At 39.8% G+C, this 27,672-nt stretch overlaps 1 long non-coding RNA gene across 1 annotated transcript; it reads right to left on the reverse strand.

Annotated features, from left to right (window-relative positions):
• Positions 1-27,652, reverse strand: LOC144022012 (uncharacterized). The gene is made up of 3 exons (XR_013284243.1): positions 27,569-27,652; positions 1,783-1,844; positions 1-258 (listed from the first exon to the last, which is right to left on the reverse strand). It is a non-coding gene; the product is annotated as an uncharacterized LOC144022012 (long non-coding RNA).
• Positions 27,653-27,672: the final 20 nt, after the last annotated feature.

The raw sequence follows: 27,672 nt of genomic DNA on the forward strand, positions 1-27,672 counted from the left end.
TCCATTTACTAAATCGAAAGTACAGTAATGCTCAACTTTTCCTATGCTTTATGTCCAACTTCACAGTAAAAACACAAGACACAGTTACTAGGCGTTTGTATGGTTTATAGTGCAGATGCACAATATGTACATGTTCCGGTGGGATATTCCACACCTGCTCATCTGAGGGTCATCCACTTGACTTGAGTGATTTATTGACAAGCGTCCACTGAAATAATCCAAGAGTCCTAAGCAGGCGGAGGCCGTGCATCCACTTGGCTGATGACAGCAGGTGATGGCCCGTTGGAAGGTCACATTTGGAGTTAAAACAGGCAGAGAGAAAGTTCAGAGGGTGGTCTCATCTCAAGCTCAAAACTGCTCACAGATGGCGTTTGACTCAAAGACATTGATTGAGTATGACAATGTTCAAAGAGGCTTTTGGGATTGGGAAGGAAGTTTTATTTATTTATTTATTTTTTAACGCCGTTTGGTTGAGAGGGAGGTCCTGATCTCCTCATTCAAACAGAATGTTCTTATGTGATGTGGGACCGTTTTGGATAGTCAGCGAGGGTGTAAGTGCACAACCAACATGCGTTCATGTGCTGGCCCTGCGCCATCCACTACACCCTCAAAAAGACGTGCGACGCATTGTGCGATATCCAGGGATCATAGTTGAATGTCAGAGAACGGGAGTTTGGAAATGACAAATGAAACAAAAATTGGGTGTGTTCGAGATGTTTGGCTATGATTGCAACCACGTGCTGGTGCTTCCATGCCAAACATTTTTTTCTTCGCAGGCACGTCCATGGCCTGAAATCAATGCTCAAAATATTATTTTTTTTCTTTGAGGAGCAATTTTGTGTTTGAGGTGCAACTTTCAAATTCTGTGGATCATTAAAAAATAAATAAATAAATAAAATATTATGTAATGTACTTTGAGAATTTATTGGGCAGACCTCAAAAGACAATATCAAAATCAGCACTATTGCGAAAACAAACAAAAACAATACTGATATTAACTCATTCACTCCCAGCCATTTTCATTGAAGCAATCCCTTTCCTGGATTTTGACTGCTTTTGCAAGGCCCACAGAGTATTGTGTTCTATTGCTATAAAACATGGAATCTACCAAAAGAAAAAATAGCATCTCTTCTTTCATCAGGAAAAAAAAAATTAATTATATTTCCATCTGTTTCCGTTTTGTAGCAATTAGCATTAGAATATAGCTAAGTTTCATTAGAAATCTGTTCAGAACAGTGGGGAAAAGAGTTTTTTTGATTCAAGCGTTTTCTTCAGTTCAGAGGCTACATCTAACCTTAAAAAACAAAACAAAAACAAAAAAACAACAACGTATAAATACGTCTTTGGGAGCAAATGAGTTAAATACTTTTTACTACTTGTATATTAATCAATCATGAATTCATTTTCAGAACCACATATTAATATCGCTGCCGCTGATGTTGGGCCAAAACAAAGTACCTCCAAAATTATCATTTTCCAGGACACCCAAAATGGCATGTTTGTTCAACTATTAACATTGCATCATCAAAGAGAACAAGCCATTTTCAACCTTTAAAATTGGTCAGTAATTCCTAAAAATGACACCCACACGGGGTAGACTGACCAAAAGCATAGATGTTTGAAAAAAATGTAAAAATTTTTGACGAGAGGTTTCAGCCCAACGCCAGCGATATATTTTTAACCTTATACACCACCACTCTAGCATAGCATAATTCATCTGCATTTCCACTTCTGTTTACCAAGTGGACTTTCTCTACGCTCCGGAGACACTTATTAATTTACCTGCTATTTTGTCGTTCAAAGTTGGATTTTCTCCACTTAAACGCGGTTCCAGCCAGATATCTCTGAAAAGTGGAACAACACAAACACACTTAATGTGTTAAATGCGCTAGCCATGTAAGTCTTAGGTTAGCTTAGCACTTAGCATCACTCCATTGTGAGATCGATACTTGTCAGATGTGGAGCTTATCATCTCCACGGAGGTGATGACTGACTCAGGAGCGAGTCCGTAACGTGTTTCGTCAGTCGTCAGCGAAGCTTGTTGCTAGCTAGCTGGTCGTGGCCAGAGATGGGAAATCCAGGTCCAGAAAGTAAAAACACTCTCACAGTTTGGCTTTAGCTACAGGTGCTTGTCATCAACCAGCTGGTAAACGAGGTCATTACGAGAAGCACCTGTGGCTAAAGCCAAACTCTGGCAGGGTTTTTACTTTCTTGACCTGGTTCTCCCATCTCTGGTCATGGCGTAAGTAGCACTGAGCTTGTCTTGACGGTTAACGCCCTACGTGTTTTAATTACCGTATTTTCCGCACTATAAGGCGCACCTTCAATGAATGACATATTTTAAAACTTTTTCCATATATAAGGCGCTACAGTAGAGGCTGGGGTTACCTTATGCATCCATTAGATGGTGCTGCGCTAAAGGGAATGTCAACAAAACAGTCAGATAGGTCAGTCAAACTTTATTAATAGATTACAAACCAGCTTTCTGACAACTCCATTCACTCCCAAAATGAATAAACAACTGTTTTATTATTTTCTCTGAGGTAAAGTATTAGTATTAGTTAGCGATCCAAGATGGCGGGATCTTCTGCGCATGCGCGTCACCGATCGTGCAAGGTCACCGATAGTGTCTTGACAGCGAGTTGTTGTGGCTCAATATTGATCCATATATAAGGCGCACTGGATTATAAGGCACATGGTCAGCTTTTGAAAAAATTGAAGGCTTTCAGGTGCGCGTCATAGTGCGGAAAATACGGTAGGTGAAAAAAAAGCAAAATTAAAATCGCAATACAAAACCCGTTTATTTCGAGCCTTGGACGTTTTGTATTCTTGTGACTTCTTTCGTATTGAGAACAAACTTTTTATGTCTGGCCTCTAATGGATGACATCCATACAGTGGAGGTATGTAACCCGTTACCTGACAGAACCTTCATGGTGGTCATGTTAAAGTGGAAACCATTGAAGGAAAGGTCATTGGGTTACACAAAGACTTAGCTAAAGGCCACCACCGCACAGGGTTACTTAGCTCCTCAAAGAATCTCTTGTCCAATTCCAGCCAGTCCCATTACAGACAGCAGGTGGGTCGAGGTCCAGTTATAACAAGCTTTATGGGAAAAGACTGTAACCAGCCAAGCGCGACGGGTCATTGGACCATCCAATATTCTGTCATGTAGCCTCAGCAGGAAGGAGTATTAAAATGATCCTTTTAGCACGGATGATTTCATGGTTTTGAGAGTGCCTTCCTCCCCTTCTTCTGTCAGTGTGAGAGCAAATCCGATCATTGGCTGTTATACTTAAGTGGGTTGACGTCAGTTGCTTTGCTGTGAATGACATTGTTGTGGCGTACTGTACGTATTGGCCTAAATCAGTCAATAACACATGCCAGATTAGGGAATGATGACTTCAAATGAAAATATGAAACAATAGATTATTTGGTGTTCATGTTGGAACGCCCTCTGACACTTTTATCAAATAAATATGCAACAAATAAATACATTTCAATTATATTATTTGGATGTTTTGATACATGGATCCAGAAAGTGTCAGTTCCACCCTCGCTCAGAGCAAGATATTACTGTTTATTTCCACTCGCTGCACCAAAATAGGATTTAAAAATCAGTGGGAACCGCGGGTGACTTTAGTACTCGCATAATCCACCGCGCAGCACCGATATGGATTTTTAGTGTCAACTTTTCAAATGAATTCCGTCCGCCTCCGCTCAGCCACCGCACATTTTTGTTCGTGTAAAAATGGGAGGAAATAAAAATATAGCCGGCTTGAAATTTCATTAAAGCAACCTTGGAGGATGGCATGAATGCGAAATTAATCGGTAAACCTCGAGGGCGAAGAAGAGCCCTTGAGTCAAGCAATCTCAAGGTTGTAATATCCTGCGATGTGTTTATGTTTGCCAATAAGCAAGTAAATAGGAAACTAAGAGATCCCCCCTGAGAAGTTGGCTGTGAATTTTTCATTCTATCCGAAAAGAGAGCATAGACAACGCACAGATTGGTCAAAGGGGAAGTTGAGTCTTCTCAGCGCTGCTGTATTTTCAATATTCGAGAGGCGCAAATTGCACATTTTCTCTGTGGCTAGCTTGCTGCGGTGTGGACTCTGCACACTCCTCTTCTTGGGACTATCGTTTTCTAACACTCCTTCCGCACCAGCGTGACCACACTGGAAATAATTGCCTAGGGACTCAGTCGTCGGTTCAATTCCCTCTTCGGCATCCGCGGAGAATCGAGAAAGAGAGATGGGCCGAAACGAACAATAGGTCAGCTCTGACATTTCTAATTACAGAGTGCAGAGAAGCCAGTTAAAGCACCGCGTTTCGGACTGGTTGCTATAATTACAACCAGGCTGGCATAGATGGGCCCTGTATATAGGTGTTAACCCCCCCCGGGGCTCTCATTAGAGGGCACGGGCTAATGAGTGCGCCACACACACTCGCGGTGTCCAGACAGCGCTGTGATTTTACTGCGTTCCGGCTCCCTTAATTTCCCACTTGTGCCCCCAGTGACACACCGATGCATGCAAACCGGCAGAGGTGTGACGTTAAACATTATGAATGGGACCTGGGAAAGGTCCAATTAGGAGAGTGCGAGTTTAATTAACGCCATACATTTTACAGCGTCCACATGGGGAATAGAAAGTCCAGGGAATTTAAAAAGAAAGCCGTTAAACGGTGGGAATTGGGAATGTTGACGGCGTTGCGAGGAGCAAGACGGAGGAAGACGAGGGAGAGGGGCGAAGATGAGGGTGAAGGGTAACCTGATCCCTGTCAAACTTATTTTGGATGGTCCCAGAAACGGCTCGCCGTTACCAAGCAGATTATCAAGGCACAGGCAGGAGACTGGCGAGAGAGATTGGAAAACTGAAAATATCATACGATTTGTCTTACCAGGGTTTTTGAAAGTCAGGCCTCGCATGTGACACGTCACATTGAGAAGATTCTGGCCGATACACACACAGTTGTGCAAGTTGTTGGTCTCCGAGGGCTGGGTGGTGTGCGCGTTTGGGTGGGGTGCGTGAGTAAACACTTTGGGTTTGAGCCATGAGGCTTTCTTGCTTATTTAGGCCCAGATAGCGCTCGACTCAAGTAGCGCACATACAGACGTCACTCCCGTCTGACCCCCGAAGATCAGACCAGATCAATACATAAACGTGTCAAAGTTGCCGCGTAATGCTCTGACCTACATGCTAGTAAGTGACCAAAATGTCAGACATCCAACAGTAGGCTAAGCCCTGCTTATGAGCAACCGCACAAACAACGACGACAGCTTAAAAGCGGCGCTGTTCTGTGTTATTAGAAGTGCGCTAATACAGTCGCCGAGAATTACGCGAAAAATATGAGAACAGTTATATTAAGGGCAGCATTTCCACAAATGCATCTTGTATCCCTTTTAATGCACTCTTCAGGCCAGTGGTGCTCAACTTTTTTGGGCCATGGAAAGCTGTGTTTTAATGGACTAGCATAAAATAAATAAATAAATAAAACTCCCCATTGAATACAGTTGTTATACGATCTTGCGGTAATGGTAGGGTGAGCATACTTTCTTCCCCAAAAAAGAGGACACTCGTCCTGGCCTCGAGATACATGATGATGCCATACATTATAACTAAAGAGTCGAAGTGATGATGAGACAAACAATCTTGTGGTAGCTTATTCGATCAGCAGTCTCATATGAAAGTAAATTGCGTGCCATTACTGTTATTATGACAAAAAATGTCCACATTGATAGTCTAATTTTTCAAATCTAACAATATAAGACATCTTTTATCCATAGTGTGTGCGTTGGAGATTTCCACCTAAATAAAGTTAGTCTTTGGGCAAGTTGCACAGCCACAAACCTCACTGAACTTTTTCTCAGAATCTAACTAGACCTGTCAAAATCAATCGTTTAATCGACAAGTAATCTATTATTAAATTAATCGATAACTATTTTAATAATCGCGTAATTGATAGTAGTCATTTTTTAATTTAAAATTCTCTAAATATTCTGATTTAATCATATCAATAGTAATGATTTGCTGATTTCTGTAGTCCTTCATGAAAGAAGACAAACAAAACAAGACATTACCAAACATCCGTTTTTATTTTGGAAAACAACGACCGAACCGGCAGTAACATAGTACAACATCAACCTCTTTTTTATATTTTTTAATTTTTTTTAATTTTTTTAAATAACAATATGAATACAAAGTACAAAATAATCACCAATCACTGGTTAATAAACAGTAGTCAGGGTCACGGCTGGACTGGCCATCTGGCATACAGGGCAGATGCCCGGTGGGCCGGTGTCTTTTGGGGCCGATGTGGTGCTATTCAGTTATTATTTTCCTCCATTTTACCCCAAGAGATCGGCCCACAACTTATAAGGAGCAGCTCATTAATCTATTAACAATATAGAGAGCGTACAGAACCAATAAAGGTGAACTGTAGAGCTACGTGATAGCCAAGGGTGGGCAGGAATCGGGCTGGGCCAGCGGGCCTAGATTAAAAAGCCAGGGCCGATTATTTGTGCCAGTCCAGTCCTGGTCAGGGGGAGAAAAAAAACAACCTTATTATACACTTGAAAGTGTTTCCTCGCTATAACGCAGTTCACTTTTCACGGTCTCGCTGTATCACATATTTTTTTTTAGTGCAATTTTGCATTCACTTTTTTTTTTTTTTTTACAGTAATGCACCCATATATAAACTTTATGAAGGTTTGAACATTGTGAATGTTTAAACAAGAGAGGAATGTGACAACATGCAAATGCCTCAATGAGAAAACTATAAAACTGTGTGGTGTTTTTTTTTTTAGAGCATTTGTTACATAAATGTAAAACAAAAAGCTAGCTACTTTGCTGATTTCATTTATTGCGGGTATTTTTTGGAACCTAACACCAGTAGAAAACGAGGGAAGACTGTAATGCTAAATTAAAAAGAATTAAAAGGTCGATTCATCGATTCTAAAAATATTTGACAATGACAGCACTATATACACTCAATAAAAATATTTTTAGTTCAGTCACTCTCTGCACCAAATGGTCCATGAAATGTTACCAGTATCCTCCATTTGTTTGTGGACTACTACCACGTCCACAGGATCAGACATGGTTGACTTACAACCACTTCCTAACAGCAAAAAACGATGACCCCCAAATGTCTCCAAAAGACACATTTTCTTCTTTCTGTCAATCCTGAGTGCAGGAGAGACGAGAGAGCAGTGAGTCCGGGTTACCATGGCAACAACAGACGCAGTTACTGCGATCACAGGAGGTACAACTGCTGTGTTTCTTTCCTCCCCGTAGGGCTGCACACAAAAAGTCTGTGAATTCATTACTGACGGTCTTACGGATGGTATTATGTGCAATAACAATCACTTGTGTGACAAATTATTACAGTTCCACGTGGAAGCGTACGTGCATTCCGTCACTAGGACCTCTGTGAGGACCATTAGGTACGTGCAAGCATGTGTATCTCGCACACGAACGAGCGTTACAGGCGAGGATATAAAACGAGAGGAGTGTATGCATCATTGTACTCGTTATCATAACTCAATAAAACTTTTATCGCCTGACGAGTGTAGGGGCAAAGTTCACCGGAGTTACTAAAGAGCAGACTTTGGAGGCTGTGTTGTTTTGGTCCAACACAGAAGTATCCAAAAGTGTTTGCTTTTCTCTGTATCTGCAAGAGACTATTAAAGTCTGTGGAAGAAAACTTGTATTTGTGTATGTATGCATTAACGGGTGGCTCCATAATCGCCTGCAGGGCAAGCACAGTATGTGACGGCACACACATACAAGTTTATGTGTGCATCGATTTCAGGGTATAAAGGAACAACTGACGTATATGAGAGAATAATAAGCGCAACAGGCCATGTTGTTACCCACACAGGAGACGTCTAGGTCACGTAGACGAAGTATCTTAAACTCTTTATTGACCAAAATGCCCCTGCGGATCATGTTTTGCTACATAAACAAAGAGGGAGATAAAAATATGTTTAAAATGCAAATATAAAGTTCTCGTCTACACACTTCAACTATTATAAAATGCTCATGAAGAAAAGAAAAAAAAACATCTGTGCATCAATACAGCCTTAGGGTGAGCTGATGCTGAGCAGGAAGTCTGCTGGAACGCATTATTCATGAAGGAAATCAACCAGGCAAATGCAGTGGAACCTCGAAAGTCAGAGAAGTTTGGAAGAATGTGCCACTGAAGTTAAATAAACACAAAATAGTTGTCAGGACAAATGTTAAAAATGAGGGAACATCTAAATAGTGGTCCCTAACAGTACTAGGGATGTTCGATACCACTTTTTTCCAGACCGATACCGATACTCAGACCCTCAGTACTCACCGGTACCGATACCAACTGCCGATACCAGTAGTACATTTTGACAAATAAAAAAAATCACAAAGATATTTTTAAACAAATATATTTCCTTTAATTTTGACAAAAAAAAAACAAAAAACAGCACAGTCACTCTTCAATAGTCTCAACGCTCAATATAAAACACAAAAATGCTCTTTTAGTTTAAGATTCACAATTTTGAAGTATTTCCAAACCGGTGAAGTTTTGGTGAAAAACTGCTGCAAGCTAGCGCCAGTTACAGGCAAGGAGGACTCACTTAACGTCTTCCCCCTCTGTCATCGCTCGCTTGTACTCGTCTGCGTCACGATTACTCGAGTACTTGAAAAAAGGCTGGTATCGGCCCGATACCGATACCTGGTATCGGTACTCGCCCATCCCTAATCCTGATTCAAATGATCAGCTCATCAGCAAGCTCTGCAAAATAACAATAATGTTCCTGATCATTTCAATTAGGTGTGTTGGAAGAGGGAACATCTAAAACATTCAGGATAGGGGCCCTTGAGGCGGTCCTCAAGTCCGAGATCCCTGTTTGAGATGTTTCTTTACTCCTGTCTCCAACACACCTGATTCAAATGACAATCACACTGCAGAAGACTTACAACACCCTGATAATTTGAATCAGGTGTGTAGGAGGATGGAGCATATAAAACATGCAAGGCAGGGGCCCTCGAGGACCTGAGTCAGTGAACCCTGTTTTATATGTTTCTGTACTCCAACACACTTGATTCAAATGATCAGTTCATCCGCAAGCTCTGCAAAAGAATAAGGATCCTGATCATTTGAATTGGGTGTGTTGGAAGATGGAACATCTAAAACATTTACGATAGGGCCCCCTTGAGGACCGGAGTCCGCGATCCCTGTTTGAGATGTTTCTTTACTCCTGTCTCCAACACACCTGATTCAAATGAGAATCACACCACTTCAGAAGACTTACAACAAACCTTGATAATTTGAATCAAGTGTGTTGGAGGATGGAACTTCTAAAACATGCAGGACCCGAGTCAGTGATCCCAGGTTAGAAATTTCTCTTCTCCAGCACACTTGATTCAAATGATCAGCTCATCAGCAAGCTCTGCAGAAGAATGATAATGATCCTGATCATTTGAATTAGCTGTGTTGGAAGAGGGAACATCTAAAACATTCAGGATAGGGGCACTCGAGTACCCGAGTCAGTGATCCCTGTTTGATCACCTGTCTCCAACACACCTAATTATCCTGATCATTTGAATCAGGCGTGTTGAAGGAGGGAACATCTAAAACACTCAAGATAGGGGCCCCGAGGTCTGGATTTGGACACTCCTGCATATGTCCATCTGTGTCAAGGCCCCAAGCTTTTTGTTGGGCTTTGTTGCTTCCCCGGAAGAATCGGTAAAACTGTGATGTTTACAGTAAAACCTGGGAAACAACTGGATCTTTGTCCTGGCTGCTCAGTACAATATAGCCAAGTTGATAATTGTTGGAGAATGATGATAAAACGTGTATACTGCAAAGTGTCTTTATGAGAAGACTCACCTCACCAGCATGTTCCAGTACAAATTCATTTTATTTGCTTTCACTCTATTAAGAAATAACTGTGGTTTAAAGTCCATATTTTCTTTGGCTACAAGGAAGTTGATTTGAAAAAATGACGGCGACACGGCAGACTAGTTGGCAGCATGTTTTCCTCATGCTTGACAGGTTCTGGGGTTGAATCGTTGCTCAGGCCTTCGTTTGTGGTGTTTGCATTCTCTCCATGCGCTTGTGTGGATTCCCAAAAACATTTTTTTTTTTTTGAGAGAGAGCTCAGAATTGTTCATTCGGTAGTCTTACCGATTCAACGTCTTATCATCATTGCTCTTTTTTTTTTTTTTTTTTTTTTTTTTTAACGTGTATGTGTGCGTTTGTGGGAGTGCGTGCACATGCGTGCGCGTGCGTTCAAATACGTATAAATTTATACTCATTAATTCACCTCAAACCTAATAAAAATACTATTACCCTTCACCTTAACCAGATACTTCAGAGTCTCGTCAGAGTCGTGAGGTTCAAACGGTCAGGAGACCAAAGAAAAGGTCAGAAAAGATAAAAAGAAAAGAAAGATAAATCAAAGTGAAATCCAGCACCAACCAAACACTTCCTGCCTTCCCCATGGTTACTAAATCAAAGTCTTACGCCAACCCCAGAAGCCTCTAAATTCCAAGAAATTAACGAGATCTCAAGAGACCAGAGGAAAGACTAAAGAGAGGAAGGAGGGAAGGATCGATGAGGCAGAGTGAGATCCACAGAAACCAGTACATCCAGTTCATCAAAGTTAAATCCAGCACCAACCAAACACCTCCTGCGTGGTTCCCAAAAACATTCTCAATTGATTGTTGACTCTAATTTGTCCGTAGGAGGTGACTGGTTATTTGTCTACATGTACCCTGGGACCCTCATGAAGAGAAGCGGTATAGAAAATGGATGGCTCAATATCATATTTAAGTTCTGTAATACTGATAAATGAGGTCAGACAGCAACTATTGTTTGTTATCCGTGCTAATGTCAGCACTTCCTTGTTTTGTGTTGTATTTGAATAAACTTTGTCACACAATAAAGTGATCAGATGACGTTATAGTTCAAGATAGGATTTCATAAAGATCCAATATGGAAGCCGGGGAGCAAAACAACAACAATCACTACGCCATTTAGACTGCCCACTGCGTACCTTTCAATTTCTTTTTTTCTTTTTTCTCTCTCTATATTTCAGATTTTGAACCCAATAGGCTATAGCGTTAATAATTGAAGAACTTGTAACAACATAACGACATACATGATACAATAGAGGGTTGTGCAACCAAAATTCTCTTCCAGAATGTGATGTCATCAGTCATTTACGATGTCAGAATTGATAAGCGAAATTATCAGGTAAACAAAAATAAATAAATAAAGATGATTCCTAGGAGTTGAATTAGTGGGAACTGGTTCCGTTTTCAATTCCCATTCGCAGTCATCAGCATGTTACAAATGCAGAGACTGCAAGTGAACTTGTGAACTTTGCTGCTCCTTGTTAAGGAACAAGTTAAACAGTCAACTGTGCATTCCAAAGAGGAAGTCAAACTCAAACATGTAACCTCACTAGTCTACACATGACACTCTGATTAATATTGCATTCGTAGAATATGAGTTATGAAGCAAAATGCAGCCGTTTTTATCCATCTCAGTGGGCAGCCATTTTGACTCTTGCTGTCGACTGAAAATGACATCACAGTTGCTCAGGGCTCCGGCAACGACCAATCACAGCTCAGCTTCAGAAAACAGGTGAGCTGTGTGTGTTACCTGAGAACTGGGCAACTGTGATGTCATTTTCACTCGACAGCAAGTGGCAAAATGGCCGCCTTCTGATATTGATTTAAAAAAATGCTGGATTTTGCTGCTTAACTAGTAATACCGTATTTAGACAAATGGGCCTGCACAGAACATATTGTCAAGAGCTTTTTGGGGTTGACTTCCTCTTTAAAGAAAAGGTCAAATTAAGTTCACCTGTGATGAATATAGTGCATTTTACTTTCATTGGAAAATTTCACCCAAAAAGCCTTTTACACTTTGAAAAGCAAGCCACTCCTAATTTTCCATATTTGCAGTATTGACAATTGTTTTCCCTCCATTGCCTTATCACTCTTTAAACAAATGACATCATGCATGTGTGTAATCCAGTTCTGGTCACTGATACTACACTTTACTGTAACGCATCGGGAAACTCGACACTTGTTTACATGACTACCTGCTCTTCGCTCCGTTTTATGACTCATGCGTAAGCGTGCTGCTGCTGCTGCTGCTGCTGCTGCGTGGGCCCGTATGTGACGGCACGCTGCGGTCAGCGTTATTCCAGGAGCTGAAACGTGAAGCCTTTGTGACATGGGTGTAGTAGTATCGCTGCTTGAACTGACACTCCTCAATGCCTGCTAATTGCAGCCTGCCCGTGCTCGCTGACTTGTTTTTATTTTCTTTCTTTTTTTTTATTGGAGCTTTTCATTTGGTTTCAGGAGACGTCATGTAAGGCAGACCCGTAGATTCAGGAAGCAAAACACTTGTGCTTTCCTTAACTGGACATTTTTCATAATGATAAGTCTTCTTTCAATAAAAGAATGAGTTATTGCTGTGTCTAGTGGTTATCGCAGAGAAGACGTCACTTGGTCTTTTGGAAGTTACAATCTACTGTATAATTGCACTGTGCGATGCAAGCAAAAGAAACCAGTGCGGCGTATCTCTTGCATCTAGGTCAGAGGCGATGAAAGCCAAAAGCATGTCGTCGTCCCCGCCGTCCTCTATCATTTCGGGCTCCCATCAATCACCCCCATCTCCGTTTGACCTGTTGCCGCGTGCGTCTTCGTACCACAGCGTCTCTGTGTCTGTCGAGACCGTTTCGGCTTGTTTGTGCAGCCAAACACAATTGGGTTTGTTTCCAAAGGGAAACAATTAGGCCTGTGTGTGTGTATGTGTGCGGCCATTTGTTCTGAGTTCACAGAAAAATAGATAGAAGTGCAATTTTGGAGAAAACTGGATTCTAATTGTACTTTTTGCCAAAAAACATGTCATGGTCTAAAATAAGTGAAAAATTTAATTTGATCATAACGTCAAATGGTAACTGGAGTGCTCTGTGTGTACCGTATTTTCTGCACTATAAGGCGCACCTTCAATGAATGACATATTTTAAATTTTTTTCCATATATAAGGCGCTACAGTAGAGGCTGGGGTTACGTTATGCATCCATTAGATGGTGCTGCGCCAAAGGGAATGTCAACAAAACAGTCAGATAGGTCAGTCAAACTTTATTAATAGATTAAAAACCAGCTTTCTGACAACTCCATTCACTTCCAAAATGAATAAACAGCTGCTTTATTATTTTCTCTAAGGTAAAGTATTAGTATTAGCTAGTGATCCAAGATGGCGGGATCTTCTGCGCATGCGCGTCACCGATCGTGCGGGGTCACCGATAGCGTCTTGACAGCGAAGCTTGTTGCGGCTCAATATTAATCCATATATAAGGCGCATGGTTAGCTTTTGAAAAAAATTGAAGGCTTTTAGGTGCGCCTTATAGTCGTGAAAATACGGTAGTTCTTTATCTACTCCGTATGTTGTCTACTCCATACGTGCTTTATCAAACCTCATTCACTTTTTAAAAAGCATAAAGTAGTGACTGTATCCGGCTGACGTGCTAAATCAGCTGGCTCAAGCTATACAAAGGTTGTTCTTTATAGTTTAAAATGACTAACTTTAATCTTCAGAATCCCTCTCACACCTCCCTCGTACACTGGCTAATGGCAGAAGCCAGAGTGCTTTTTCGCTTTTCGTAAAGTTTTCCATCCATCTGTGTTATGTCTGTCGTATGCAGCTAGCTAGCACTATGCTAACCCCTGTGAGGGTTCGTTTCTCCGGTTCAACGTACACATTTTAATATAATGTTCATTAGCTGGCTAATTATTGCCCACACACGCAAACATTCTGTTTTTTTTAAGCAATCATTTTTATATGGCCGTCCGTGGGTCTTCTCCGGGTACTCTGGTCTCCTCCCATTCCGAAGACATGCACGGCAGGTTAATTGGGTGCTCTGAATTGTCCCTAGGCGTGCTTGTGTGTGTGTGGATGGTTGTTCGTTTCTGTGTGCCCTGCAAATGGCTGGCAACCAGTTCTGGTTGTACCCCGCCTACTGCCCGAAGCCGGCTGGGATAGGCTCCAGCACCCCCGCGACCCTTGTGAGGAGTAAGCGCTTAAATAGCATGTCTGAAATGCAAGTGCAAATCAGCACCACAAAGGTGGTGCAGCATCGCACATGTTTTTTTTCGTTCTTCACAGAGTTTCTTTAGTCTTCCTCTATCACAGATTTTTACCTGTTGCAGGTGGCCGGTTGCAGTCTGGATCGTTCACTCTGTCACAAAAGCTTATGGCCTGAAATGACTGATTGATTTGCTGCCTCATGGTCAAAAAACGTTCCACCTGTTAATGACATATCTGCAGATTGAATTGATGTGTACGGTAAACATTTCCACCACAAGCTGCACAGATGATGAATCAGTCCGCCTGACACAAAAACAACTGCCAACAACACTTTACCTTCTTAAACTTGAAGTTACAAATCAAGTTTGGTTGCTTGTTAAGCCTGTTTTACGCTCTCATTACTTGTCAACATTCAGGAGAATGTTCGTGTCACAGTGAGTGAGTAATGTCTTGTTTACAACGCATTTACTGTAACTAGAATGGTAAACGGAAGATAGAAAACGCATGTGGCTAAGTTGTCGAGAAAGGACGAAAACTGCAGGTATAATAGATTTTTGTTGACAGTAGTTTAGTAAAGTAAAAGTAAAAATCTCCTTAAGCACAGTAATGTATAGATGCCAATGTGGAGTAAACCTGGCAAATGCGTTCAAACGTACTTGCAAACATGTTTAAACGTATTTGCAAGTACGTTCAAACGTAGTTCTTGGCTAAATATTAAAAAATTTGCATTATTTCCTATGATGCCACAGGGTATTGAATTGTACATGCACAAGTTAAAATTTTTTATTTTCTTTAGCATTTGGCCTCTATTATACCAATATGTTTCGAAAATTAAGTACATAAACATAATTTATTTGTAATTTTTGTGATTTATTATGGCCTGCAGTGCATGATTTCTATTTTTCTCCCACAATGCCGTAACCTGACTACCAGCAATTCAAATGTGTCCTCTGTAGTGGACCTTTTTAAACCTGAATATTTCCCAACCAGTGCATACGATTGGATTAACTCCTTTTGTGCTCTATAGAGGACATTTAGAGCTTTCCAATGATACCAGAATGTGCAGGAGTGGGGCTTTGCTACCTTTGATTGCATCATAAAAAAAATGGCTTCAAGCACTTTTTAGGGAAGTGGAAAAGTGTACAACACTTTTTATTGAACAAATTTAGGCTTTAAATGTTAGCATGTTTTCTATAAGACTCTTAAGAACACATTAAAGTATTGTTTGAATTATTTTAACTGTATTTGAGCCTAGCATTTAAAAAAAAAAAAAAATGTCCTCTGTAGTGGACACATCATAGCTTAAAAATAAAAACTTTTTTTTTTTTTCAAAAAATGTATTTTGCAGTATTCCAGTTACTTCACATAAATTGGGGAATATCAAAATAAACATGATTGGACAATATTTTTTTTTTCCTGGTAGTCAGGAGGATAAGGTGCATATGCAAATACCCAGTGGCATTATGGGGGAAAAAATGATACATTAACAGCATTTATCTTTGTAAGTACATGTAAATGTACTTGAAAATATGTTCAAACATAGTTAAAGGTACTGTCTGACATTTTTCCGTTTCTGTTTGTAAACAAAACATTCAAAACTGACGCTTGAAGAAGAAAAGGGAGCAGCCAATCAGGAACGAGCGTGAAAGCAGTCCACCAATCAGTGTTTTTCACAGTGAAATTTGCATATGTCACTGATAGTAGCTTGCCTCCGCGGCGTGGCCAGAAACGCCCCGGATAGCTCTTTAAATATGCCTATACCTTTAAATACGTTCAAATGTATTTGCCAGTCAAAAATGTTTACTCCACATTGGCACTTCCGTAGTGATGAAGAATTGTGCGTAGTTTATTTCCCACTGCTGCTGACATGCAATGACTGCTGGACTGTTTACAGCCCAGATGTAAGAAGAGGGAGCAGTCAAAGCACGCAGCGCCTTTTGGTTTGAATTCATAAAATGTAATTTATTACCTACATGCGGACAGAAGTAGGAGTAGTAGTGTGTTTGTGTGGTATTCCATGAGTGTGTCACCACACTCCAGATGTTCCCAGATTACTACTTTGCTCCGTCCATCCCTCCATTCATCATGTTTGACCTGCAGTCCTGCCCCACTGACTTAAGTGCTGTTGATGTAATCCCACCTTTTAACTCCCTCTCGGTCTTTATTATTATGCATTTGTCTGGCCATCCATCTTCGCGTATAATCTCTCCTCTAATACTTACGGGTTATTTCTGGACGTGTCACATATGGAGGGCACTCGAGTATTTATAGGCTACAAACTAGAATGAATAGCCCCTCAACATACGTGCGTGTTAACATGCCGCTGATGCCAAAATGAATCAAGGGCAGCCTGCAGGATGCGTGTTAATGAGGGGATTCATCTGTGTTTGTGTGTGTGCTTGCGCTGTCTCTTTGTTGTTGTATCTGGGTCTGTGTGCAAGTGTGTGACATTAGTTCCATCACACATTTTTATTTAAGTCACTGTAAGACTATTAAAACAAAGGAGAAAATGTTAATGGGTGGTATATAACTTTCTAAAGTTTGTCAAATTTTTAGCTTGACCAAAAATTCTGGTAACAAAAATGTTGTAACCAAATTTGTTCATTTTCTGTATTGTTGATCCTCATTAGCGTCATGTTTGAACAAACAACCATTCATACTCACACCTAAGTACAATTTTGAGTACTTTTCACTGAACCTAACATGTTTATGGAATGTCGAAGGTGCACAGATTTGAACAACACACGAGAACCATGATCAACACACTTCACTAGACCTACTTTCAGCCAGCCTCAAAGGATAAACTGCACGGGTTTGGATTTTCCCTGTTTTTTGTTTTTTGTTTTTTTTGCGGCTTTTTCTGAAAGACAAACTGTGGTAATAGAAGAAGAACATGACAAAATGATGAATATCCTTTCCGTTAAGCAAGTTTAGCACGGCTACATATTTTATTTTGACATGTTTTAATTCTATTTATTTATTTAATGCATTCCCTAAAGTGACCAGATATTAAAATTTATAAACCGGAACCTCAAATTTTGCACAAATGTACAATAAACTATCACCAGGAACTGGTAATGTAATCACTAGTCAGTCCTGGTGACACGTGTTTATGTTTGCTTTAGCTAATGCTAAATGCTATCTTGGTTGACTTGGCAGTTCAACAGCGCCAAACAAGGAAATTCTTCACTATTATGCAAATGTTTTTGCTCAGTCCCTCGTGTTGATGCCGCATTCCAACATTGGAAATATGCGGCCAGAAAAGCTCTTGCTTGTGTTGGGTCTGCGGCGAATGCACTATTAGGCGAGTAGGACTACATTTCCCATGATTCTTAGACATGGAAGCAGGAAGTAGGTCCGGTATGGCAAAAAGACATCTGTTAGCGATTTGATATTTATTTATTTGTTTTTTTTGTACTATGTTTTGTATGAATGGCTATGACAATGTGTGACTGACACACACATGGCCCCAAATCGGGATGCAACCTGCGTAAAACAAGACTAAACAATGGGGGTGGTGAACTCCACTGGGACTTGAGATGCAATGCTCAAAACGAAACATTTGGTCACCCTATTCATTCCAGATATGTCAGGATCCACTTACCTCATACGCATACGCTGTCTTTTTCAACATACCTAAAAGGGTCATTTAATCTATAGTGCCAAATCACAACAAAAGTTTGTCTTGAAGGCACTATTAAAAGGGATAACCTAAACTTGCTACACAAACGGCACTCCAAAATGGCTAACTGACTATATATGGCACTACAGTAGCACTGTGTGAAGATATGACTGCTACTGTAGGTTAGCTTCTCTTGCTAGCTGCTTGTCACCAAAGGTAGAGTGGTGTATCTAGTATTTATGTTATGTTTCAACATTTCATATTACATTAATGGTTTGGAATCTAATATCCAATTGGTCATAAAATGGTAAATCCTATCAAATTTCTGGTCAGTTGGTCTGCTTGAAAACATAATTGCAGTTAGCTTATTTTTAGATGTTACCCTAAACATTGCCTGTTTAAGTTAACAGTTTAACCCAGTAGCAGTCCATTTTTTAGTATGGCAAAACATCGTTTTCAAATGGGAACTAACAACCAACGTCTCGGAACTGATTGCGTTTGACCTCGGAGGTTCCATTGTATATCATCATAGCAATCTATATTCCTTGAAACACAAATATACGACTGCTGTCCACATTGAGGCCACCAACAGTAAATCTTGGGCTGTGATTGCATGTTCTTACAAAACAACACATTTATCTTGTGTACATAAGCTAAGGGCTCATTTTCTCTTTTGGAGAAAAAAAAAATCACAGTTGGTATTTAAGTGTATGACTTGCTGTGTTTGCATGAAAAAAAAAAAAGGTCATGCTCTTGCCATTTGTTTTGTAGATATGCAATTAATTGAGTTGTTGCACTTTGAAGAACCCTGACTTAACAAGTAAAGGAAAAAAACAGCATGTCTACAAGAGCAATTAAAAAATATTCCACTTATGCAGCTCAATAAGGGGATACATAGGCTCGGATATATGGACTTAAAATGTCCCCCCTACAAATATTAAAAAAAGACAATGACATTATTCAAATCAAGTTGTGCTTTTTCTTGTTCCCCCCCTCTGGCATTTGTTTTATTTCTCATGATACCAAACAAGCTTTGAAAGTTTTATTTATTTATTTTTTTGTCCTGCGCATGAATTTTCATTAACTTTCATATAAATAATAAAATACATATTTTTCTTCACAATAATGTCAAAATAATTGTTTCCACTTGGAAAATGTCCCTTTTGTCAAAACATGACAAATGTCAACACAATCCTTAATAGATCAACATTTTAAATATTCAACAATTAAACGTAGATATATTATGTAAAACTGACTTTTGCATTTCTGCGCCTGCCCTCACCTCGAATGTGAAATTAAGCAACTAGCACAACGAAAACGAACTTTCATACAGACAGTTTGTTGGGACTCTACTTCTGCAAACTAACTCGAGCAATGATGCGCTTTGAACTGTGGATGACGTTAATAAAAATTGATTACAAACATTGCCCTTACAAAATTGAAAAAAATTGCAGCGTCCATCATAGTGGAAGGATAGCGTTAGCTATGCCTTAAAAAGGAGTCCTTGCTAAAGTTATTGCAACATATTTCTACACATATTTTAATATAGCTTAGGAGTTAGTTCTGATATTGACTAAAATTGTCTTTACTAGAACCCGAGATGTGCTTGACTAAATTACCAACAAACAACAAAATAATATGCAGTTAAGTTACAACCACAATTTGCTACATTACTAAGCAATCGCTTATTTGGAGCAAAATAAAAACGAAAATACCGATTTTGACTCCAACATTTAAGATATGATTAAAGTGTAGACTCCCATCTTAAATGTAGTACACATAAATATGGCATTTAACATTTGGCAATCTGAAGCATTCTTATTTAGTACCTCCATGTCTAATGGCTGAAAACTGGATGGATAAAGTAACACAATGCTGGATGTTTGATACAGCTCATATATTTGAAGTCAATAAATAGCACCACGTGTCCGAAAATACTCAACATTAATTACATGAAAGGAACTTTGTGCTGTATGTGTAAATGTGCGTGCTCAGAACCAGCCCTCGCTTGTTAAAGATAATTTTAGCAGTGAAAACAATAATTATATTTATTTCTTGGCAGTACAGTGGTTGAGGCAGCTCATTCACAGCTGGTAGCTGTTGGGGGCTGAAAAACATTACATCTGCTTTTTTTTTTTTTTTTTGCTTACCACCTGCATACGACGCAAAGCGGCAGCAGTTCTCTTGTGACAACAATTACCAACAAAAAGAGAAAGACAGTTGGTTTTGATCCGCAGCGTGTTGTTTTTCACCTCAAAGAGAACAAGACCATTAAATCGCCGCTTTTGTAAGCATTCCGCCAAGCAAATTCCATTTATGCGATGCGTGTTAACGTATAGTCAAAGGGCAGATCAAACAGATGGCATCCTATATATGCGCTTGAATAACTTATGCATTCCAGTTCTATTTTTTGCATCAGTATGGCGCAACATTAAAGCGCAATGTTTTGAGATGACAAGAACGCTGGCTTGATCTTTATTATGAACTATTTTGGAGCGAGCTGAATGCACACAGAGGTTATATCAGCTGCACTGACAGAGATTAATCACAACGATAACAATGTCTGGCTCGCACAATGGCCACTGTAACCCACACATCTCTTGGCGGAGATATGGAACCAGTTGGTATTCATGGCATGTGAAGTTCAAAGGTCAGGCCAGATCGGTGAGAAAGTTGGTTGGCTATGAAACCAATAGGAAATAATGAGCCGTTAACGGCTCATCCTGTTATGTGCAACTTGTGTAAGTATGCATCTCTGCGTTGCCATTAGGGATGTAACGATATCCAAATATCACAATACGATACTATCACGACATTGTGGGGAGGTTGGCGATATTTAAATTAGGTGACAATATGGTAAAGAAATGAGCTCATACTAAAAAAAAAAATCCCACACAATATTGTGTTTTGTATACAACAGCAATACATATAAACTACCTCCATTCTCTAATAGCACTTAATATTGTGGCACTTACTCACTTTAATGCAAGCCCACATTCCTCCACATATTGACTCGCTTCAAAAGCATATTACAATCCCCTTCATCTGACAATTAGTGATTTTAAATATAGAAGGGCCAAAACATCCCTAATAAAAATTTAACTACTAAGAAACTAGCCACCAGAGGGTGCTAGAACTGCACAAATGGAAATCAACCTGACTTTTTTTTTTTTAACAGATGTATAACTTCTAAATATCATGAACATGACGACGACGATATGGTGGCAGTTTTAATATCATATCATGATATTGCCATTATCGTTCATTAAAAAGTACAATAAAATGAAACAAAATGGAATAAAACAGACATTTAAGATATTTAAAAGTCGACACCATTTGCCTGCTTCAGATCTCTAGTAAGTACAGATTCACATAAATTATAGTTATACAAAAAAATAAAAAAATAAAAATAAACCCAAAAGCTAAACAAATGAAAATTCAAAGTATCAAAAAAATAAATAAATACAAACAAAATAAAACAAAACCAAGAAACCAAAACACCCCCACAAGAAGAAGAAGCATGTCATGTTATGTTACGTGACCTCCGACAGCAACAAACAGAAACAACAAACTGACACAAGTGGCTGAGGGAGCTGATTGGTTGATGCAAGGGGCGCTGTGCTGATGGGAACAGGTGGAAATCATTAATGAAAGCTTAACAAGTGAGACAGGACAAGGAACACAAGAAAAAAAGACAAAATGAAACAAAACTGAATATAATCTAAATTCAAAAAACATATCAAGACAAAAAAAAAAGATAATCATCAAGACTTAGTGGAATTCTTACTTAAACAAATTTGTTTTAAACTACGTTTAAAAGATATCCACAGAAAAGGCAGAACTTAGTTGAAATGGAAGTGCGCTCCACAATATGTAAGACTCTTTCACCTTTTCAATCTTGTGTGAGGGACAGTATAAGTAAAAGGCGGTCAGCAGACCACAGCGACCTAACAGGACTATGAAAGTCTTCCACATCCACAAAGTATGGAGGAGACTAACCAGTGAGGGCTATATGAGTGACTATTAAAATTTTGCCTAGATCCTAAAATGAAAAGGGAGCCAGTGCAAGGACAACAGAATGGGAATGATGTCACTCTGGGATCTATTAAAAAAAAAAAAAAAAAGCTTAGTGGTGGCATTCTGAACTAAATGGAGACAATCTAATAAAGTTTTGAGACAGGTGAAAAGAGAATTGTGAATTGTCTTCAAAGAGTAGAGTTGCCTTCACAATATGTTTATGGTCCTCTGCCCTGTCACTTTTGTAGCATTAATTTAAATCTGAGCAGCTAGACCAGGGCTACATACAGAAAAAATAGAAAGCTGCAAGGGCCACTTTGATTTTTTTATTTATTTATTTTTTTTAGTTATTTATTAACACATTCATTGCCAGACCAGCAAAAAAATGCATCATTTGACGTCTTTTTCCGTCAATGGCAGTGAATGAGTTAAACATGGTAAAAATCAATGAAGCAATTCTAAATTGTTGATATATGTACAGTTACTTATTGAAAACTGCTAACAGTCACAAGGGAAATAGTGACCCCTGTGTGCCACTCCATTGAGCAGCAGCTGATCCCAACTTGACATTCTGAACCACAAGAACAATCGGTCGTCAACTGACCACACTTAACAACCATTAATGTGATGTTTTCACTTTTTTTTTTTCATTAATAATTAACCATTAATTAATGTGATGTTTTCACAAATTGGACGTTGACACTAAAAAAACAAGTGGATGAAACTATTTTTATTTCTGGAACTGAATTATTAGTTGCAAATTTGTGTTTTTGCAAAGCTAGAAATGTTTAATCCGCCCTCTTTTTTTTTTTTTTTTTTTTTAATAAACAGCATTGAAAAATTATTTTTAGTATTTGCCGCGGGCCGCCAAAAAATGTATGGCGGGCCGCAAATGGCCCCCGGGCCGTAGTTTGGACACCCCTGAGCTAGACTATAGCCGTATAGACCTCGTAATTCATCTGCCATCAGCCACATCATCAATTAATACCGGAAAGCATTTTCCCTGCGCAGCCGTGCTTGTCCATGTCATAACACTGCCTCCTCCATGTTTGACACTTGATGTGGTACGCTCTGGATTGTGAGTGTTATTTAATTGCTAAGTGATTCCATTCCATATTTTAAAATAGTCAAGATGGAGCTTATTTCAACTCACTTTGGGTGACATCGAGTCTTAACCTAACATTTACATTCATGTATTCATTCATTCATGCACAGCAAGGCCTGAGCTGATATTTCAACCAACAACTTTTCAACTTTTCTTTTGCATCATTAAAAATAAACATATTTAGACCCTTTTCTGTGGACATTTTCCACAATCTCAGTCTGCATGTATTCTTCCACTGAGCTCTGGCTTGAGTTTCTCTACTTTCATCACACCGGCTAGCATCTGACTCACTTTTCATGAAGTTGTTTTACTTTACGTCTTGTCAGTCATCATCAGGAGTTACTCCCACAACAGGTTTTCTTGTTTGCTGTATGTAGCACATAGCACGTAGTAAGGAAGATATTTTTAGTACCAAATAGCGAAAATGAAATGCTGTTATAAAAAGGCTAGACAAATGTCATACTGTAAATGTTTGCAATTTGAGCACTATTATTTAAATTTAAAATGATTTTATAATCTTTCACTCTTGGGTACAAAAGAAAGTGCGAAAAGGATGTGACAGCCAATAATGATACAGCTCAGCATAATCCATTTTTTCAACGATTTGACTAACTTTTCCGCAGCCACTGCAGCACTAAGCCAATGTTGATTTGTAATTACACAAGATAAGAAGATGACTGGCGGTTTAGCGCATGTCTTGTCTAAATGAGAGAGGTTATTTGTGCGCTTGGGGGCGCACGACCAGACGCTCATTTTATAGGCTTAGGCCACAGTGCTGTTGGGATCGTGACCCTGATGTTCCAGGGTGGATGTTGACTTGCTGTGCATGTGTCTGCCAACGAGTACACGTGCAGGACAAACGCAGACAAGCCTGCGCACACAATCATGACAGCTTGCCGGAAAGTTGTTTTTGCTCATCGTTTTTTTGTTTTTGGTCTGCTTAGTGAACTGCGGCAGGTGCAGATGCAGGTGTGTGTGAAAGCTTGACTCAATTTGATTAGCAGTTGGGGCTTTTTGACCAACAAGGTGTCCAAAATGATTCAATTACAGGAGAGAACAGAACGGCATCAAGTTATAACCTTGAACTGCTTTGGGTTCACTTAGCATTATATTGTCACATTCCTGCTTCAAAGGAGGAAGGAATGAGATGACAAGAATGTCTTTCTTTTTTTTTTTTTTTTTTAGTGAGGCAAATTGTTTCATCTTGACTGAAACGTCAAAACAAAAGACCACATTCCGCATGTTTCACCAACTTGCCTTTCCGTTTGTTTGTCAGCGGGCCACTTCCTGGTTCGTGTGGCAAACAGCATTTGCAATTGTTGCGATTTTAAAGCTTTCTTCCGCATAACATGCAGTTCATGGAAATTTTGAATATTTTATTTGTTGACAAACAAAGCAACCAAAAATTAACCAACCGAGAAATAAACAAGCCAATAAACAACCAAAACCAACCAACCAACTAACCATCTGAACAGCAACCACTAAGTCAACCAACCTTGAAATAAACCAATCATTCAACCAGCTCACCGACCAACAACCAACTGACCAACAAAACAACCAACAAACCAACAAATTAAGGAAGTAACGGACTAACAAAACAACTAATGAACCAAACGGTGGTTGACAACTAATCAACAAAAAAACAACAAAAAAAAACAACAACAACAACAACAATCAAGCAACCAGTAGACCACACGTCAAACCAACCGACCAATGAATTAAAGTGGAAGTCATCCCAACAAAAATTTCCTGACAATAATATGCAGTCCCACTAGTCTAAATACGGTATTCTGGTTAATATTACATTAGTGGAATATGAGTTATGCAGCAAAATACAGCAGTTTTTTTTTTTTATCAATATCTGAAGGTGGCCATTTTGCCACTGTCGCATGTTTTGTTGCTGTCGCGTGAAAATGACATCACAGTTGCTCAGGTCTCAGGTAACAACCAATCTCAACTCAAGCTTCAGAAAACAGGTGAGCTATGACTGGTTATTGCCTGAGCTCCGAGCAACTGTGATGTCATCTTCAGTCGACAGCAAGTGGCAAAATGGCCGCCCCCTGAGATGGATAAAAACGGTTGGATTTTGCTGCATTTCACAAATGTAATATTCATCAGAATGTCACATTTAGACTAGTGAGGTCACATATAACATATTGTCGGGAAATGTGTTAGATTTCCTCTTTAAGGAACCAAATGACCAATAAAATGAACCAACCTAGCAAGTTGCAACAAATAAATTAACAAACCAACTCACGACAAACCAAACAAAACAACCAACAAACAGTAAAATCAGGAGTCGTTACAGAACAGGCACAATGGCTTTACTACCCAGAACTTTCCATCAAAATCTTTTGACAAAATATTTATTGAGGCCACCATAAAAAGTTCATCTGAATTGGAAAAAGCCACGTGCAGCATCACTTCACAAAGCATTGCTCCGCACATCGCTGCCTTAATCAGTTATTATCAAGTGTCACGACAAAATCCACACTGTATCACAGCCAGACCAGATTTTAACAAGTCACACACACACACACACACACACTACAGTGTCCCACCACGACAGCCTGTTATTTCTTCCCTCATTAATTCCTCGATTTGGTTCAAGCAGTACACAGCAAGTTGCAACGTGCTCACAGCCTCTCGTGTGTGTGTTTGTGTGTGTGTGCGTAGCAGCCAGACGACTCAGCTGTTTGTTTGGAAGTCATCAAGCATTTTAAGGACTTTGTGTGGATAAAAGTGGAAATTACTTTACAAGTTTGGGAAAGGGAAATGACGTCTGTGTTGAGCAGGATATAAAAGTAGTACATAAGGCGCACGAGGGCTTAGGAGGCAATCTAGGGACAAAGCGACACGTAGACATAACAACATATGCCACGTTATCCGCCACACACCCTTTGGCCTTAAGAAGCTTTTGATTTGGCTCCTTGGACACCCCAATGAGATGATGGGACATCACAATCCTTCAGCAGCCAAGAGGACTGGTGCTGATTCATGGAGAAACAATGCACACATACACAGTGTTACTATGACTTTGTCAGAATCAAAATGTTCTGACAGACCCACCAAACGGCACCCTAATGTGTGATCCTAGATGCAAGTGTAAAATGATTCTATTATTGAAATATCAGAGGCGCGCTTGTGTTTTACATCGTATTCTGTAAGCGTCATTAAATATCGATTCAACAGCTCCCAAGCTGCTTCTGATTTGAATAGCTTTCATGCGATAGATCCGCGTGTGGCATTAAGAGGAAATCAACACGCGTGGAAGTCTCGTAGGATGGTGGCGCCAAGATGCCTCACAGGAAAGAAAGTAGTCGGAGCTTGATGTTGAGTGCGTACTGTGTGAGGTCGTGTGGGTTAAAGCGTGCATGGGTGTCATCGTGAATGACTCAGAGCAGCATGACAGATTTCCACCCATCAAACCTGTCATGCGTCATGTGTGGGTTATCTGTTGGTTACTTCTAACTCTTGAGATCGCTTGACTGGACTTGTCATTGACAAGGATCTAATCAGATGTGACAAGCGTCCATCCATTTTCTTTCCACTTATCTAGGACACAGTCTAAGCATCTCAGACTTTCCTGACTCCGGCATCTTCTTTAGTTCCACCGTGGGGGTACTTAAGAGTTTCAAATTATGGTTTCTCCCGTGTTGCCTGGGTCTGCCTTGAGCTTTGTTGCTTCTTCTCAAAGAGCCTTGAGTCACTCCCAGATGTCCAAGCTCCCCATCAGATCCCCAAAAGTGATTCCAGACATTCCGCAAAAGAAGACTCATTTCTGCTTCTTGTCATGTCCTTTTAGTGGAAACGTCAATCGAAGAGCAAAATCTTCTCTCATGAACAAGACCTCCCCAAGATAGTCCTTCTCCCGAGATAGGGATTTACTAACTATTAGCAACTTTTCCGAGGATCGTGGTGTCCTCGATATGATGGTGTTGATTCACTGCTTCTCACGCAAGTTCTGTTCCTTTAGAATTGGCAGTAATGCAGTATTGTAGTGGGAGAAGCTCGACAAAAAAAGTGTCTAAACATAAACTAGAATGGCAGAACTCGGCCTAAGGATGAGCCATTAGCAGAGGCTTTGTCTTGTTCTCCAGATTTGGGCCAACAAAGTCATAAGTTTTTCCTCACCATATGTCAACCAACCACATTTTTTATGGACAACCAACCAACCGACAAACTAACCGATGGACAACGCAACCATCCAACCAACCTGACGATCCAACTGACAAACAAACCAATGAATCAATAAAGCAAGCAAGCAACCATCCTATCAACCAACCAACTGACCAAGCCATGTTAATGTTAAGCAGCATACATTTCCAAAATTCCCTTTCACACAACTTCATTTCCACCTCTTCAGTCGACTTCAACTTCCTACAAGTCCCCCCAAAAGATCATTTTGCCAACGTGAAACTTTTCAAACTTATTTCTTTGTCATTGTTGTGCAAAACCGACCTTGGTTGTCAAAGAGATATCGAAGCTGTCATATCATTTAATCCATTTAGAAGACTTATTGTCTTGAAAGTTATTCACTGAAGAACGCTGACAACTCGCACTGGAATCCTATTATTCAGGTTCAACACATTAGCTCAAATTTTGTCAAAAGACGTGATTGATTAGTTCCTTTATCGGACACAAACTGTTTTTAAAGAGTACCGCACGTCTGGAAGAGAAAAGATAACAGACCTTCTGTGAAAAAAAGACCGAGATCGCACATGATACAGTACATCACCTTCTCAAGTTGTGGTTCTCCTACATACAAATCCTCGAGAACGACTTCAGACAGACAATCCTATGCTTGCCCTGAGACTGAAACTGTTTCTCTTCGAATCTGCG

This window comes from Festucalex cinctus, chromosome 7 (genome assembly GCF_051991245.1).
Source record: "Festucalex cinctus isolate MCC-2025b chromosome 7, RoL_Fcin_1.0, whole genome shotgun sequence".
NCBI classification, from domain to species: domain Eukaryota; kingdom Metazoa; phylum Chordata; class Actinopteri; order Syngnathiformes; family Syngnathidae; genus Festucalex; species Festucalex cinctus.